Source organism: Daphnia pulicaria, chromosome 8, assembly GCF_021234035.1.
Source record: "Daphnia pulicaria isolate SC F1-1A chromosome 8, SC_F0-13Bv2, whole genome shotgun sequence".
In the NCBI taxonomy this organism is placed as follows: domain Eukaryota; kingdom Metazoa; phylum Arthropoda; class Branchiopoda; order Diplostraca; family Daphniidae; genus Daphnia; species Daphnia pulicaria.
In genome coordinates this window covers 13672152-13687101 of record NC_060920.1, presented here as the reverse complement: position 1 = coordinate 13687101, position 14950 = coordinate 13672152, and the positions used below count along the sequence as shown (strand labels likewise).

The 14950-nt window shown below is 42.8% G+C and overlaps 1 long non-coding RNA gene across 1 annotated transcript; it reads left to right on the top strand.

The window, feature by feature from the left end:
- Window positions 1–294: 294 nt before the first annotated feature.
- LOC124311998 lies at window positions 295–9405 on the top strand. The gene is made up of 7 exons (XR_006910279.1): window positions 295–520; window positions 583–685; window positions 745–808; window positions 875–1188; window positions 8321–8586; window positions 9007–9147; window positions 9221–9405. It is a non-coding gene; the product is annotated as an uncharacterized LOC124311998 (long non-coding RNA).
- The last annotated feature ends 5545 nt before the right edge of the window (window positions 9406–14950 follow it).

Below are 14950 nucleotides of genomic sequence, written 5' to 3'. Positions count from 1 at the left end.
TGGCCGTAATTAGGCAGTATTAACAATAATCTAGCTCAGTGTGAGTGGCTCACACTGCAGAGTCTCATCGTGCCACCATCTTCCAAAAACCAGAGATATTCTCTGCTGTAACATTCCTACTCTTATGGAGAGAACGAACATTCGAATTTCGAACAAATGGTCTTTATACTTTATACAGAGCTCTCCAGAGTCATTTTTCATTGCTTTATGGCTTTATCTTTGATTTTTGAAAAAAATATTTTTGTAGACGGTCGAGTTGCGTAAATTGGCAACGCCGCTATTTTCAAAAAACGTCTGCTTTTCTGAAATTAGTTTTGGATGTTGACTGAGAAGTTACTGTTCGTTCGTTGTCGCATCAAAGTTCAAACTTTATAGAAAGTGGTTTGAAATTGAAGATTTCATTCACAAATCTGAACAAAATGAACTAGGATTTTATCGGTTTACAAGTTTAATATGGAAAACAGCCATCCTAGTGAAAACCAAGTGTTCTGCTGCTGAGTGTTTCAACCAAATAATGAAGGTAACATTGAAAATAATCTGTGTCACAGTATTGATGAAAGATCTCATGCCGTATTTGTTTAGATTCATACTTTGTATCTGCTGTTTGCCATTGAAATCCATCTAGCTGTAGCATAGATGGATGAATGTCTTAGGAACACGGCTTCCTCGAGACATTTTGCTGTATGTAAGTTCAATCATTGTACCACATAAGTAAAATAAGTTAACTATTTATTCTTGATTTAGGTAATGGTGAAAATGGCTTGTTCGTGTTACAATAGCTTGTTTCCAAGATACACACATCTTTAAGGTGAATTCCATTTGATTTTTTTTCTTTTGTTAAAGCTTCTTTTTAATTTTCAACTTTTTTTTACAGCACTATTTGTGACGTCCATGAGATCGCAAGTCGACTTCCCATGTCAATCTACAACGCAGTTTCTTTATTGGAATTGTGTTTTCCTGGCACGGAGATCTTTGAGCCTACGCTAGCCTTTGTTCATGACAGAAGAGTGACTTCCACCAAAGTTCTGCTCCATCCTTATCTTCGCGATGTACGCTCATCCAGCTTCACTGCTTCTGATGCTGCTGCTACACAAATTTTCTTGCTTCACTGGCGAGTTAGAACACTTCAGTGGTCGCTTCCGCCCGCTGTGACACACTTTTAGTCACACACCACGGGATTATGCCCAGGTACCCAACAATTGAATTATTTTCGTAGGTTATCTACCAATAGTCTTTAGTTGCGTTAGACTCTGTCTGTGTAATAGTTTCCAAAACAGGCCCTTCTTACGCGCCAACGAAGTTTTACTTAGACGTTTTTTTTTTCTAACGCTAGATGGCTTTTTGAAAATTTGCAGCTGTCAAAACAGTCAGTTTCAGTTACTTTGCACATCTCTTTAAACATTTATTGGCAGTTATTTTGTTGAAATAATTAGTGATAACTGACGATTACTATTCCCCCAACAAAGTTCACTTGTTAGATTTTTCATATTGTGTTTTTTTTTTCTACTTCCGGTTTGCTCATTTCAGTCAGTAGTTCAGTAAATATTCATTCGAGGAGCAAAACAACCACATATTCGTGATCCTCGTCGAATTTGTGGTAAAGTTCATGTTTTTATTGCGAGCCCGAAGGGCGAAGCTAATAATCGCATACGCAGAAAAAAAAAAGCCATGTCACTTTGTCTGTATGTATGTATGTATGTATGTATGTATGTAACGCTCCATAGCTCGGGCTTTTTACGACACATTTCAGACTTTTTGGTCTTAAAAATTAGACAAAAAATATGCGGTGCGACCAGAACAAAAATAATTTCATTTACTTAATTAGTTCTTCTGTAATTAATGAAAAACTGTTAAAATAATTGCTTAACGACTAGTGACATCTGGCGGTGGCGACTACAACTTTTCACCTTAGGTTTAAATTTCACTTTCCACTACATATGTAAGTGTCATTTATTTAAAGTGTTAAGTTAAAAATTCATCCTTCTCGTCGAATAATTTTTATTGAAATATATTCGTAATGGATGGTTAAACATGAGTAAAATAATTTTACGAATATATTCCGCCCAAACAAATCACCACCAGATGTCCGTAGTATCGCCGTGATGACGCAATCTTTGATGTCCCATCCATGACGCAACAACCAGATTTGCATTTATGTTTTGCAGTTATTTGACTAAAAAATGGTTATTTTTAAATTCAATTATTGAACTTTATTTGTAAAAATAGGAACATTTGAGTTGAGCAAACTAAACGAAAATAACTTGCAAGGATATTGAACTGTGACAGAAAAATCCCACAGGATTGCAATTGCGAAAGAAAGTGTTGATACGAGGTTATATAAGGGTGATTCGACTCGAGTTGATTTTAAAAGGGTGCCAAACACACACCGTTTCTGTCAGACTGTTTTTACCACACAAAAACACCGTTTCTGCCTGATTGTTTTTTTTACCATACAAAGAAAACAAGAAATCACATTGCTCCATCACTTTGATGATTTCTATTCCCAGAATATCGATTGTTTTTACCATAAAAAAAACAAATTGATTTTAAAGGGTGCCAAACACACACCATTTCTGTCAGACTGTTTTTACCACACAAAAACACCGTTTCTGCCTGATTGTTTTTTTTACCACACCAAAAGCAATAGTCAAATCTATTCCCGGATTATCGAACGTCAAAATGTCTTCTAAGAGAAAACGAAAGGATGAACTTGCAGCTAGGCAAGCCAAACGTAGAGCAACGGAATCTGAAGAACAGCGGTTTGCTCGACTTGAAGCAAATGCTGTCAGGAATGCTGCAGCGAGATCAGCCGAGTCTGAAGTTCAGCGGTGTGCTCGAATTGAATTAAATGCTGTTAGGAATGCTGCAGCACGATCAGCAGAGTCTGAAGTACAGCTTTGTGCTCGACTTGAAGCAAATGCTGCTAGAAATGTTGCAGCACGATTAGCCGAGTCTGAAGTTCAGCGGTGTGCTCGACTTGAAGCAAATGCTCTCAGGAATTCTGCAGTACGATCAGCCGAGTCTGAACAACAGACTGTTAATCGCCGTGCTGAAGATGCTCTGAGGCATACATTCGACAGAGAAGCCGAGTGTCCTCAACAAACTGCTGCTAGACTTGCTGCTTCCGCTGCTCGATTTGCCGCCAGAATATCCAATGAAACCCAAGATGAAGCTAACGATAGGCGACAAAGTAATGCAAGTATTCAACGACGATCTAGGGAAACCCGTCAAATCTCCAAAGAAGAATATCTAGATGTTTTTGATGCTTCCGTCAATGGACCGCTTCATAAGCAACCTTTCGTCGACAAGCATATGAAAAAATTCCATTCTGAATTGCATCAATTAAATCAGCAGCATTGCCTCCACTGTCGAGAATTGTGGCCTACAACAGATGCAATTGTCGATCCCTACATTTGCTGCCGTTGCAAGAAACTTACGGAATTCAACCCTTTTGGCATTCAAAATGATATGGTGCGTGATTTTTCATCTATTCCACTAGCAATTCAGAAGCACTTTCGGGAACTTACTCCTCTTGAAGAAATGCTTCTCTCGCCAGTAATTTCCATCATGTCTGTCTTCCGGCTACCTTCTGGTGGACATGTTTCTCGTGGCTACGTGGCAAATTTCAAACAAGACGTAGCCGGATTCATCAGAGAGATTCCTCTCACAGCAGAGCAACTTCCGTGCCTCGTCATAAGAAGGAGAGGTGTGGACAACACCTGTGCCGAATTCAAAGTTTGCCGTAAACGAGTTGAAGCAGTTGGCCGATTTCTCATTCAGAACCATCCAGGCTTTGCTTCACATCGTATCACTTTTAGCCAGACCAACTGTGATTTGCTGCCCGAAGATGGACCTTTGTTAAATATTCCGACGATGGACAGCGACAACGATGAATTGAATGTCACTGACGAAGGAGCCATGACAAGGGATGTTCCATCAGAAGACATTCTTGATCAGCCACAACCTCCTGATGTCGCTTTCGTCATTTCAAACAACATCAGGCCTCCTCAACAAAATGAAATATTAAATGCGCTCGATCCGGTTAATTGGCCAACAATTTCAACTGAGCCTATCAACGAATTTGAGGTCATGTCTGGTCTTGCATCTCTGGCTTTCATCAAGTTGTTTCCTCTTGGGCAAGCTGACCCAACAAAGAAAGGTCGCAGACAAGACCTATCCGAACTCGTTGCTTCTAACCACTTAATGAAATATGCCGAGATTGATTGTACAAAGGAACCCGACGAATCTCATCCAAACGAGTATTTGTATTATCCGTTTGCTGAACATGAGCGCTTCTGTTTTTGGTCGGTTGATCGCATACGACGCCATCGAGCCCTTGGGCAGTGTTCCGTTTTTCTGAGACAAAATCCCGAAGAAGCTGCATTGTCTATGGAGGAACTTAAGGCTATGGCTGCCAACGGTCAACTTGACTCGGTCATCAGCAAAATGTACTCTTATACAGCCAATGTCACTGGCAGTGACGCCTACTGGAGCAAGCGTCGGAGAGAATTAGAGGCTATAATGCAACAGAAAGGTCTTGGCACGGCTTTTTTTACTGTTAGCTTTGCTGACAATCACTGGGACGACCTCCATCGTCTCATGCCCAACGGTTCAGCTGAACCAAAACTTCGCTACCAGAGTACAAATGCAAATTTACATCTAGCAGACTGGTACTTTTCCGAAAAATTACGTCTTTTCATGAAACATTTTTTCGGTGGTGTCTTGGATCTCGAATGGTTTTGGTATCGTTTCGAGTGGCAATCAAGAACAGCCATTCATGCCCACGGTGTTGTAAAGCTCAAAAACGACCCGGGGATTGCCGACCTAATGATTAAAGTCTACGCTGGCCGACTTATGGCGCAAAAACTAGCTGATCCACAGTACACAGCAAACCTTAGCGAACAAGACGTCCAAGAAAAGCAAGATCTAGTTGAAGCCGGCATTCTTGCAGAACTCAAGGTTCTAAAGTATGCCGATACTCTGTTGTGTGCCTGTAATACTCGGTCTGATCCAGTCAACCCGTTCAATGCTGAAGTACCAGTTCCCCATCCGTGTTCAAGCAATGTCTCGTCAATTTTGAACGATGGAGCAGCCATGGACGACTTCTTCGAAAGATTGGCAAACTGTGTTCAACGTCACGTCTGTCGACCAGACGGTTACTGTAAATCGAAGGACGGCAAATGTCGTTTCCACTTTCCTTTTGATCTAGTTAGTGAATCGAGAATAGTTTTTGAAAAAATCGGAAACACAGACTCTGTTCGTGCGAAAATTGTTCTCAAAAGAAACGACAAGTACATGAATGTTCACAACAGATCAATGTTGGAACATTGGTGTGCCAATGTAGATCTTCAGCTCATTCTTGATCATCACGCTGCAATGAACTACATGGTCAAGTATGCTAGCAAACAAGAGCGGTCTGGAAACACTTTACAGCAAGTGATCAAAACGATTATCAACAAGGCTGATGTCACAGATAATGCTGGCTCCGCTTTTCGCTCCTCTATCATTCGTTCCATTGGCCATCGTGACATCGGGAAAGGTGAAGCGTCGCGCATTTTGTTTTCCGGCCACCACTGTGAATCATCCTTCAATTACGTCAACGTTTCTTTGGACCTGACTGTAAACGAAGTCTTCAGAAATCCAACGACTGGTGAGTTGGAAACTCGACCAACTCTGCTTACCTACTTTGCCAAACGTCATGTTTACATTGAACAAAACACCTACCCCAATTGGAATCTTGATCAACCCAATTTTATCGAGTTTTGTCGTCACTTCACTGTCGTCAAAGGGAATCTTAGAAATAATCCCAAGCCGGACAAGACCATTGTTTTGACATTCCCGGTGCATCGAAATTCTCCTACGTCAGCTACCTACCATCTGTTCTGCCGATATTCGCTAATCAAGTTTTTCCCATGGACGGAATCATCTATTCCAATGCTTTTGGATGACAACCTTGTCGTACGCCAATGGCAAGACTTTCGATTGACTGCAGCTCAGGAACTGCGTCAATATTTCAACTTAGACGAAGAATTACAAAGTCGATTAGATCAGGCAGCTGATGACCTCCAGGAAGAAGACAACATTGAAAACGACAACTTTAATCAACTTGAATGGCAGCAAGCGGTCGGTATGCGACCTGCTGGCGAACAAGAAGTTCGTTCTGATCTACCTGTGATTGACCGTTCTTTCCCTTGGCTGACTAGTCTTCAGCTTCATTACACTCCACATGAATTGGCCTGTGGAAGCACTTGGGTGGTTAATCATCTAACCAACGGAAGAGATCTCGGCACTGATTCTACAGATTTACCGTTTGTCAGTCCCAGTCAACTGAATCGTTCACAACGAATGTGGTTCGATATGGTTGTTGAGGCTCTGCAATCTCGGAAACAGTTGTTATTGATCGTCAATGGCACAGCTGGTACTGGCAAAACCTTCACTATTTCAGCAATTTCCAGTGCTGTCCCTAAAGAACATATCGTCCGTTCGGCCTACACCGCGAAAGCTGCCCATCTCATCCGCGGTGAAACTTTGCACAAGATATTTCAAATTCCAGTAGAAAAAGGCCAAGGCACAAAGTTTGGCCCTCTTAATGGAGCGAAACTGGCAGCTCTTCAAGAGAAATTTCGTCATGTTAAAATTATCATAATTGACGAATATTCAATGTTGAGCTTGACCATGCTTGGAAAAATTGACGCTCGTCTTCGTGAAGCTAAAGGCAACAACCTTTTTTGTGGTGGGCTGACTGTTATTTTGGTTGGAGATCCAGCTCAGCTTCCTCCTGTGGCTGCTCCTTCCCTCTATTCCCAATCAACAGCACCGTTTGCCAACGAGGGTCGGGCCGCTTACTTGGCTTTCCAATCCGTCATCAAGTTGACAGAAGTTCGACGACAACAAGTAGAAGATGGCGACATTGACCAGCAAACATTCCTGGACACACTCAACTCTTTGAGAGAGGGAAACTGTTCCATAGACCAGTGGAAATTCCTTCAAGCAAGGAATCCGGAAGCCATTGCCAACTTTGGCACTGATTTTGAAGATGCGACCTACTTGTTTGCCACCAACGAAGCTGTTAATCGCAGGAATTACTTTAAATTACCACAACTTCAAATGCCAATCACCCTACTACGGTCGGTAAATGTGCCTTCAAGTGGCAAGTCAAAGCCATCTGATCAGTTTCGAGGGCTTGAAGTTGAACTGTACCTTGCGATTGGAGCCCAAGTAACGTTAACATCCAACATCAACACGGATCTGGGTCTCACTAATGGTGCCAGAGGTACCGTGGTTGACATCGTCTATTCCAAACAGCCCAATGTTGATCTGCCTGATTTCATCGTTGTTAGATGGCCTGATTATACCGGTCCTCAATTCTTCTCTACAACCATGAATAACGGCATTTCAACTCACAACTGTATACCAATCCCGGCAATATCCATACGGTCTGATGACACGAGAGCCGTCCGGATTCAGTTTCCCCTTCGCCTGGCTTATGCGATGACCGTATGGAAATCTCAAGGAGAAACTCTAGGCAAAACTGTTGTAGACATCGGTCCCAAAGAAACCGCCGGCCTGACTTTCGTCAATCTTTCAAGGGTAAGACACATTAGTGATTTGGCCGTCTTGCCATTTGACTATCAAAGAGCATTGAAAATATCGACTGGCGATGGGTTATTTGCTAGAAAGATGGAAGAAAGACGGCTAAATATGTTGTGTCAGGTTACACAAGATCAATGGTTTGAAAATAACCCAGAATAAATTTGTTTTATTTTCTTACTGTTTTGCTGTCTCACAAATTCGCTTTTCGTGTGCCTTTGTCACTCAACAACGTAACGTCACTTTTGAATACAAAATAGGTCCTGAATTTGTCATTTAAGACAGTTTTTAACTGGCTTACGACTATCCATTCGGCGAGCTGATAAGCTTGCTTTTCTATCTTTTGTGCGTTTTCGTACTTCCGGTTTTGAAAATTTTCCTGAATTATAGTTCAGGAAAATTCTCGATTTTGGCCAAATTTTGGATTTCGTTTAAATCACATCTAATCGACCCCAAATTTCATGGAGATCACGAATATGTGGTTTAATTTGACGACAGCTCAATGGTTGAGGCGCTGTAGTTACTTCCGGTCTACTTCCGAAATTGTTTTTTTAAGACTAGCAAGTGAGCTTTGTTCTGTGTATAGTTCTTAATATTGCAAGCTTGTTTTTAAGTTTTAAAAATTGCAACTTTAAATCTTTGAGCTGAAAAGCCAGATCAATGTGCCTATATGTATTATGTAACTTTTATTGGCATGTCACTTAATAAGAATTCTTTTGTCTTTATTTAGGTACGACAGTCAGAGATCAGTGACGACTGACTGACGTGCTGAATGCTCACATGCGTGCCATCCTTCTGTCGCCTCGAGGCATGGGGGAGTTGTGCCTGCTCCAGCTACGCGTCTAGCGTAATTCGACTACCCAACCGACGGCTGGTCAACTATCACCCCTCGGCCCTCGCTGACTCCTACTACCCTTGCTCTCATCTCTCAACACATCACGGGGTTTTGATCTTTAGATCGTTTGTAATCTGTTATGGCGGTTTTACGACGATGATGTAAGTTTCGATTTTTTTTTTGTCTTTTTTTTGTTATTGTTTGTAATTTCATTTCAATTCAGTTGAGGGTCGATGAGCTAGAGCAGGAACGTTTTTGTTTTGTAGACATTTCTGGTTTTTGACGCTAGATAGTAGATAGTACACTCAAAATCTTAGATCGTTTTTCAGCTGTCAAAAGCACCAACTTCAGTTACTTTATTTTGCACAATTTTGAAAACATTTATGGGAGTTACTGTAAAGTGTGTTGTCAAGTTTGGTGAGTATTTAAAGTATTGATCTGCACTTAAGTCTATTTTAAAATGTTTAAGAGACGATTTCGAGTGTATACTATTTATTTTTGTTTTAGATCATAGTAGACGTCAAGCACATTGATGACACAAATTATAAACAAGTTGACTTATTTTTCTCTTTTTATTATAGGTTCTAAACCACATGTTTCTAAATTTGCATGACAGACTTTACGAGAAGTAATGTTCCTTGTTTGGTAACCTGTTGGCTGCTACCCCTTGAATCTCTCTTCTTACTTCCTTACATGGGCGGGATGGGCCCCCTTGATTTGATGTATTGTGTTTCTGTCGCCACAATCTTGTTTGAATGTTATTGTCATCCAAATAAATGTTTATTCTGCTTACAGGGGAATCCTTTGCTGCTATAGTCATGGACTTCATCCACTGGTGAAAATCAATGAGAGAATGCTGCAATTCAAGACTGATACATTGTGTAGTTGTTAGATAAATGGCAAGTGCATATCTGGGCTCCCTTCTTTTCTGTGGCCCCGTTTCCCTAACTAACCGCTAACCAACGCCCGCCGGTGGTCACTCACCCGCTGTGAAACCAGGAGGAGGGGAGGGCTCTGGTCGAACGGGGACTTGGAAGGCGCATGATCCGATGAAAACTTTTGGAGGGTCATGAGTCTAACCCGGAAGCCTAGTATGACTACATCTCCCCGGTAAAACTTGCCTCGTACTTCTCTCTTCTTCTCGGTCCAGATAAATATCTCTGGGGGCCGTAGACATGTCCTATAACAGCATGTGCGAGTTAAAACAATGCATCCACTACCTAATGAAACAAATAGCCATGGTTTATTTTTTGCGCAAATCTGCGTTAGTCAAGTTACAAATTTTTCTAATTCAACAACTCGCGTAGAATTTTGCATGTAATCTATTAGTGCAAATCGCGATTGTACTCAATTAGCTCCACCTTAACTGGGTGTGGACACGATGTATTACAGCCATTTGACGCAACACAAAAACAAAAGAAAAACGGATTGTCTTCTTCGGGCGATAACGCCCCTTGCCACCTCAGACGCTTTTCGGCTTTGACGCAACGCAGTCATGGCTGGTTCTAGCCCAAGTTCAAGTCCTAGTTCCAGTTCCAGTTCAAATTCATCAAGAGATTCTCGTCGAAACAATCGCGATCGTGATCGAGCAAATCGCAACCGTGAAAGAAGAGACATCAACCAGGAAGATCAAGATATCCTAGATCGGGCACGTGAGCAAGAACTGCGAGACCGTGAACTTCAGGCCCAACGAGAGCGTGAGCAGCAAGATGAAGACCGACGGAGGCGAGGAGATCAGCCGCAAGAAGGCGATGCAGGTGGTGCTGGTGGCGCGGGAGGTGCTGGTGGTATCGGCGTTCCTGAACCCCCAAGGGAGAACCTGCCACGGAAATTTGCAGTCCCCAGAAGACGCATGCGGGTCGTCAGAGACTGGATGACTTCAACCCTGAGTCCTTCGGAAGCCAAGCAGCTACGGGAGAGTTTTTTGCCCAGCTTTTCTGACACTGATTTTGATTTAAAATGTCCTCAGGTGGATTCCTCTCTTGCCCGTCGTTTCAAAGATCTCAAGTGCCCCGAAATGGTGAAGGCGGAGGCTACTGAAAAAACCCTGAAAGCTGAACAGTATAAGGTCCTAGATGTCGCTCGCCCTCTTCTTTATCTGAAAGAGCAGATGGCCGAAGGAGAACTTCAAAACTCGCCCATGGCGGAGGCTGTCGATGTCGCCCTGCGTTTGTGGGGCCACACTTTCCATGGAATCACGGCCAACCGCCGCGAAAATTTATTGAAGGTGTCCGATCCGAAGTTCGTCTCCTTGTTAAAGGAACCGGAACGTTTTAAGGCTAAACAGTGTGGAGCCCTGTTCGGCAGTCACTTCATTAAGGAGATGGTTAGAGAGGCGACTAACGACCAGAAATTGAGGAACATCGGACGCCCGGCAGGCCAATCATCGAGCTTCAAAAGTCGCTACCCACCCACCAACTATAATCCTAGAAATTCCGCAAGCGGCTATCACCGTAACGGCTTCAATGGTGGCAACCGAGGAGGCAACTTCGGTGGTTCCAGCAACTCGAATGGAGGCTATAGGAACAACAAGCAGAAATCGAGCCAAAGGTATGTGCCAATTTTATCGGCGCCTAAACAAGCCGCGTGTTTTCCCCCGGTTGGGGGTAGGTTAAAATTTTTCGTAGATTTCTGGCACTCGATTTCGAATGATCCGTGGATCATTCAGAGTGTAAGCGAGGGCGTTCAAATTGATTTCGTGTCCCCCCCGTTTCAAACACACCCCCAGGGTAATATGCAGATGGGCAAAGATCAGTTAGAAATCTGTGATCAGGAAGTAAAATCTCTTTTGGAAAAGGGGGCCATCGAACCGATTGAACCAGAAGGGGGTTTTATCAGTGGTCTATTTGTGATCCCGAAACGTACAGGAGGTTTCAGGCCCATCGTAAATTTGAAAGCGCTCAACAAATTTGTTAGGCCCGTTCACTTTAAAATGGAAGGTATTCCCCTCCTCCAAGAGCTGATCCGCCCAGGTGATTTCTTTACTAAAATTGATCTGAAAGATGCGTATCTAACCCTCCCCCTGCGCAAGGAGGATCGGAAGTTTGTAAAAGTAAAATGGGGGGAGGTTTTCTATCAGTTTAAAACCCTGGCCTTCGGTTTGTCGTCCGCACCTTGGATTTTTACTAAAGTTTTAAAGCCAGTCATAACTTTCCTAAGGAAACAAGGGGTCCGTCTCATAATTTACCTTGACGACATTCTTTTGCTTAACAATTGCGAGGAAGGGGCGAGGAAAGATTTTTTATTAGCCAAAGAAATATTAGAAAACTGCGGTTTTTTAATAAACATTGAAAAAACTATCGAAGAGCCAACGCAGATCATTGAATATCTGGGTTTGATTGTAAATTCCCTCCACCTTTCCCTCTCTCTGCGTCATGAAAAGTTGGTCGAAATTTTGCATTTATGTAACGACTTAATGAAGCGGGAAACAGCTTCGCTCCGGGAGATTTCGAAAATTTTAGGGAATTTAGCTTGGGCAGTCAAATGCATTCCTTTCGCACAGGCCCACTACAGAGCACTGCAACGTTTTCATATAAATGGAAATTCTAGATTCAATGGATCACTTAGCGCTATCGTGAAGCTAGACAGAGAGTCGCGGGACAATCTAAAATGGTGGGTTGACAACATTGAGTCCTTAAACGGCCGGGCCATGACAGCTGTAGAACCCGATATTATTATATACTCGGACGCGTCAAAAAAAGGATGGGGGGGAGTACAAAACGGTATTACGACAAGAGGACCCTGGTCGGAAGATGACAGGGATCGACACATTAATGAACTCGAATTACTGGCGGGTCTGTTTTCATTGAAAGCCTTTACGGGGAATTTATGCAAAATTTCCGTCCGTCTTATGATGGATAATTTCACGGCAGTGCAATATGTAAACAAAGCAGGTGGGACCAAGTCAGCCAATCTGAACGCTATCATGTTAGATATCGTATCTTGGTGTGAAAGTAGACAGATTGCGATCCAGGCGGTACACGTACCAGGTATTTTGAATGTGGTTGCAGATCACCAGTCCAGGCTGAATCTGGAAGCCGGCGATTGGAAACTACGGCCGGACTATTTCAAGCAAATAGCGTCCCTGTGGAACCCGCAAATAGATTTATTTGCAGCAGCTTGGAACCGTCAGCTGGACAAGTTCATCAGTTGGCAGCCACAGCCGGACGCGATGGCAGTGGATGCATTCACGATGGATTGGGGCAAATTGAGAGGCTATGCGTTCCCGCCGTTCAAACTCATTCACAGATGCTTGTTAAAGATCTGGAGGGATCAAGCGGATGCGCTTCTGCTGACGCCGGTCTGGCCAGCACAACCTTGGTGGCCAACAATAATGGAGTTGGCATACCAACCGCCTCGTATCCTGAAACCGGTGGCGAATCTACTGTCGGATCCGGAAGGGAACCCTCATCCACTGCTGGCTCGAGGGTCACTGCTAATGGTCGCATGGGCCTTATCAGGCAAAGACTCGAAAACAAAGGCCTTTCGGACAAAGTGGTCCACCTACTCCTGGCAGGAAATCGTGAGGCCACATCAACTGCCTACCAGAGCTGCTGGAACGGTTGGGTCAGTTGGTGTACAGAACGGGATCAAGATCCCGTGTCTCCTGCTCTAGGTACGATTTTAGAATTTTTGTCCGACCTCCACGGAAAAGGTTTGGCTTATAGATCGATCAATGTGTATCGTTCGATGCTCTCGGGTACGCTGGAACAGATGGAAGGCTATGATGTCGGCAAGCATCCATTAGTCATCAAGTTAATGCAGGGAATTTTTAATTCCACTCCACCGAAGCCAAAATATACCGAATTTTGGGATGTCGGGGTTGTCTTGCGCCATTTACAATCACTTGGACCGGATGTAGACTTGAGCCTCACCTCCTTGTCGCATAAACTTGTCATCTTGTTAGCTCTTACATCCTTATTTAGAGTTTCCGAAATTGCAGCAATTGATTCGGAGTCAATAGTTTTCTCGGGTCCAGTCGTGAAGTTCGCCTTATTGAAGCTGAGGAAGAATCAACGCAAGTCGAACGATATCCAATCCTTCTCTTTGTGTAAGCTGGACCCCCCTTCCAACCTTTGCCCAGTCCTGTGCCTTGAAAGGTACGTAAATTTGACTCGATCGTTCAGAGAAAGCCGGCCCCCTTCCAGCCTGATTTTGGGCATTAAATCTCCACACGCTCCAATCGGAGCTTCATCTATTGCCCGTTGGATTAAATCGGTGTTAGCCGACGCAGGGGTCGACACATCGGTATATAGCGCTCATTCTACCCGTGGGGCTTCGGCCTCCAAAGCTAAATCTTCCGGCCTGCCTATCGAAACAATCCTTCGTACGGGTAGCTGGGCAACGGAAAGTGTGTTTTCCTCACACTATAATAAAAGAATCGTCTCCGAAAATTTCCAAAATGCAATTCTGGGAGTAGAGTGAATACTAGACTTCTAAATCACCCAGTTAAGGTGGAGCTAATTGAGTACAATTAGGAAATTGCTCGAGATCGCGTAGCGATCGATGAGCAGTTGGAATTGTATGAAATTAGAGAGACCTTAACTAAGTTAAGGCACCCACCCACCATCCCAACAGTTGATAAATGTTCTTTTTTGTATTCACAGGGGTCGCGGCAATGGCTATTGACCGTCACCCAGTCATCAAGATGCAGAGGATTCCGTTACCCACAGAAGAATTACTATTTATTAGTTATGTATAGGAAGCCTTAAAGGTCTGAGGTGGCAAGGGGCGTTATCGCCCGAAGAAGACAATCCGTTTTTCTTTTGTTTTTGTGTTGCGTCAAATGGCTGTAATACATCGTGTCCACACCCAGTTAAGGTCTCTCTAATTTCATACAATTCCAACTGCTCATCGATCGCTACGCGATCTCGAGCAATTTCCTAATTCTATGTGTTTGGTAGTTAAGAAAATGGTTGTTTAAGAAACAAACAATGGGGTGTTCTGAGGTGCCAAAAAACTCACCATTGTTTGTTTTTTAAACAACCATCTTCTTAACTACCAAACACATAGGATCGTTATTTGCACTAATAGACTAGATGCAAAATTCGACAGAAGTTATTGAGTTTGAAAAACTTGTAACCTGACTGACGCAGATTTCTGCAAAAGTTAACCATCGCTTTTTGTCTCATTGCCGCAGCGGTGGTGGCGGGTTGCGTTTAAACTCGTGCAGAAGAAAAACGTTTTGAACCGGACGCTCTGTTTATTGAATTTTTTGCACATTTCGAAAAAATAATAAAAAAGCTTTATCTTTTATGTTTTAAAATTTTTGTTTATTACAGACATCACATTGATAGGGTTTAACATTAAGTTATGTGGTTTAAGGTACAAATTTTAGGGTTGGTAGATGTATGTTAGTGGGGTTTAGAGATTAATTGGTAGGGATATGTTTATAGGGTTATGAATTAAATACTTTTGTATCCAAACTTGAAATATCCCCCCCTCCAACATCCTCCACTTTCCTTTCCCAATCCCGAAAACATGTTTATTATTTGTTTGACATAAACATCCCATATTTGTTTTTGT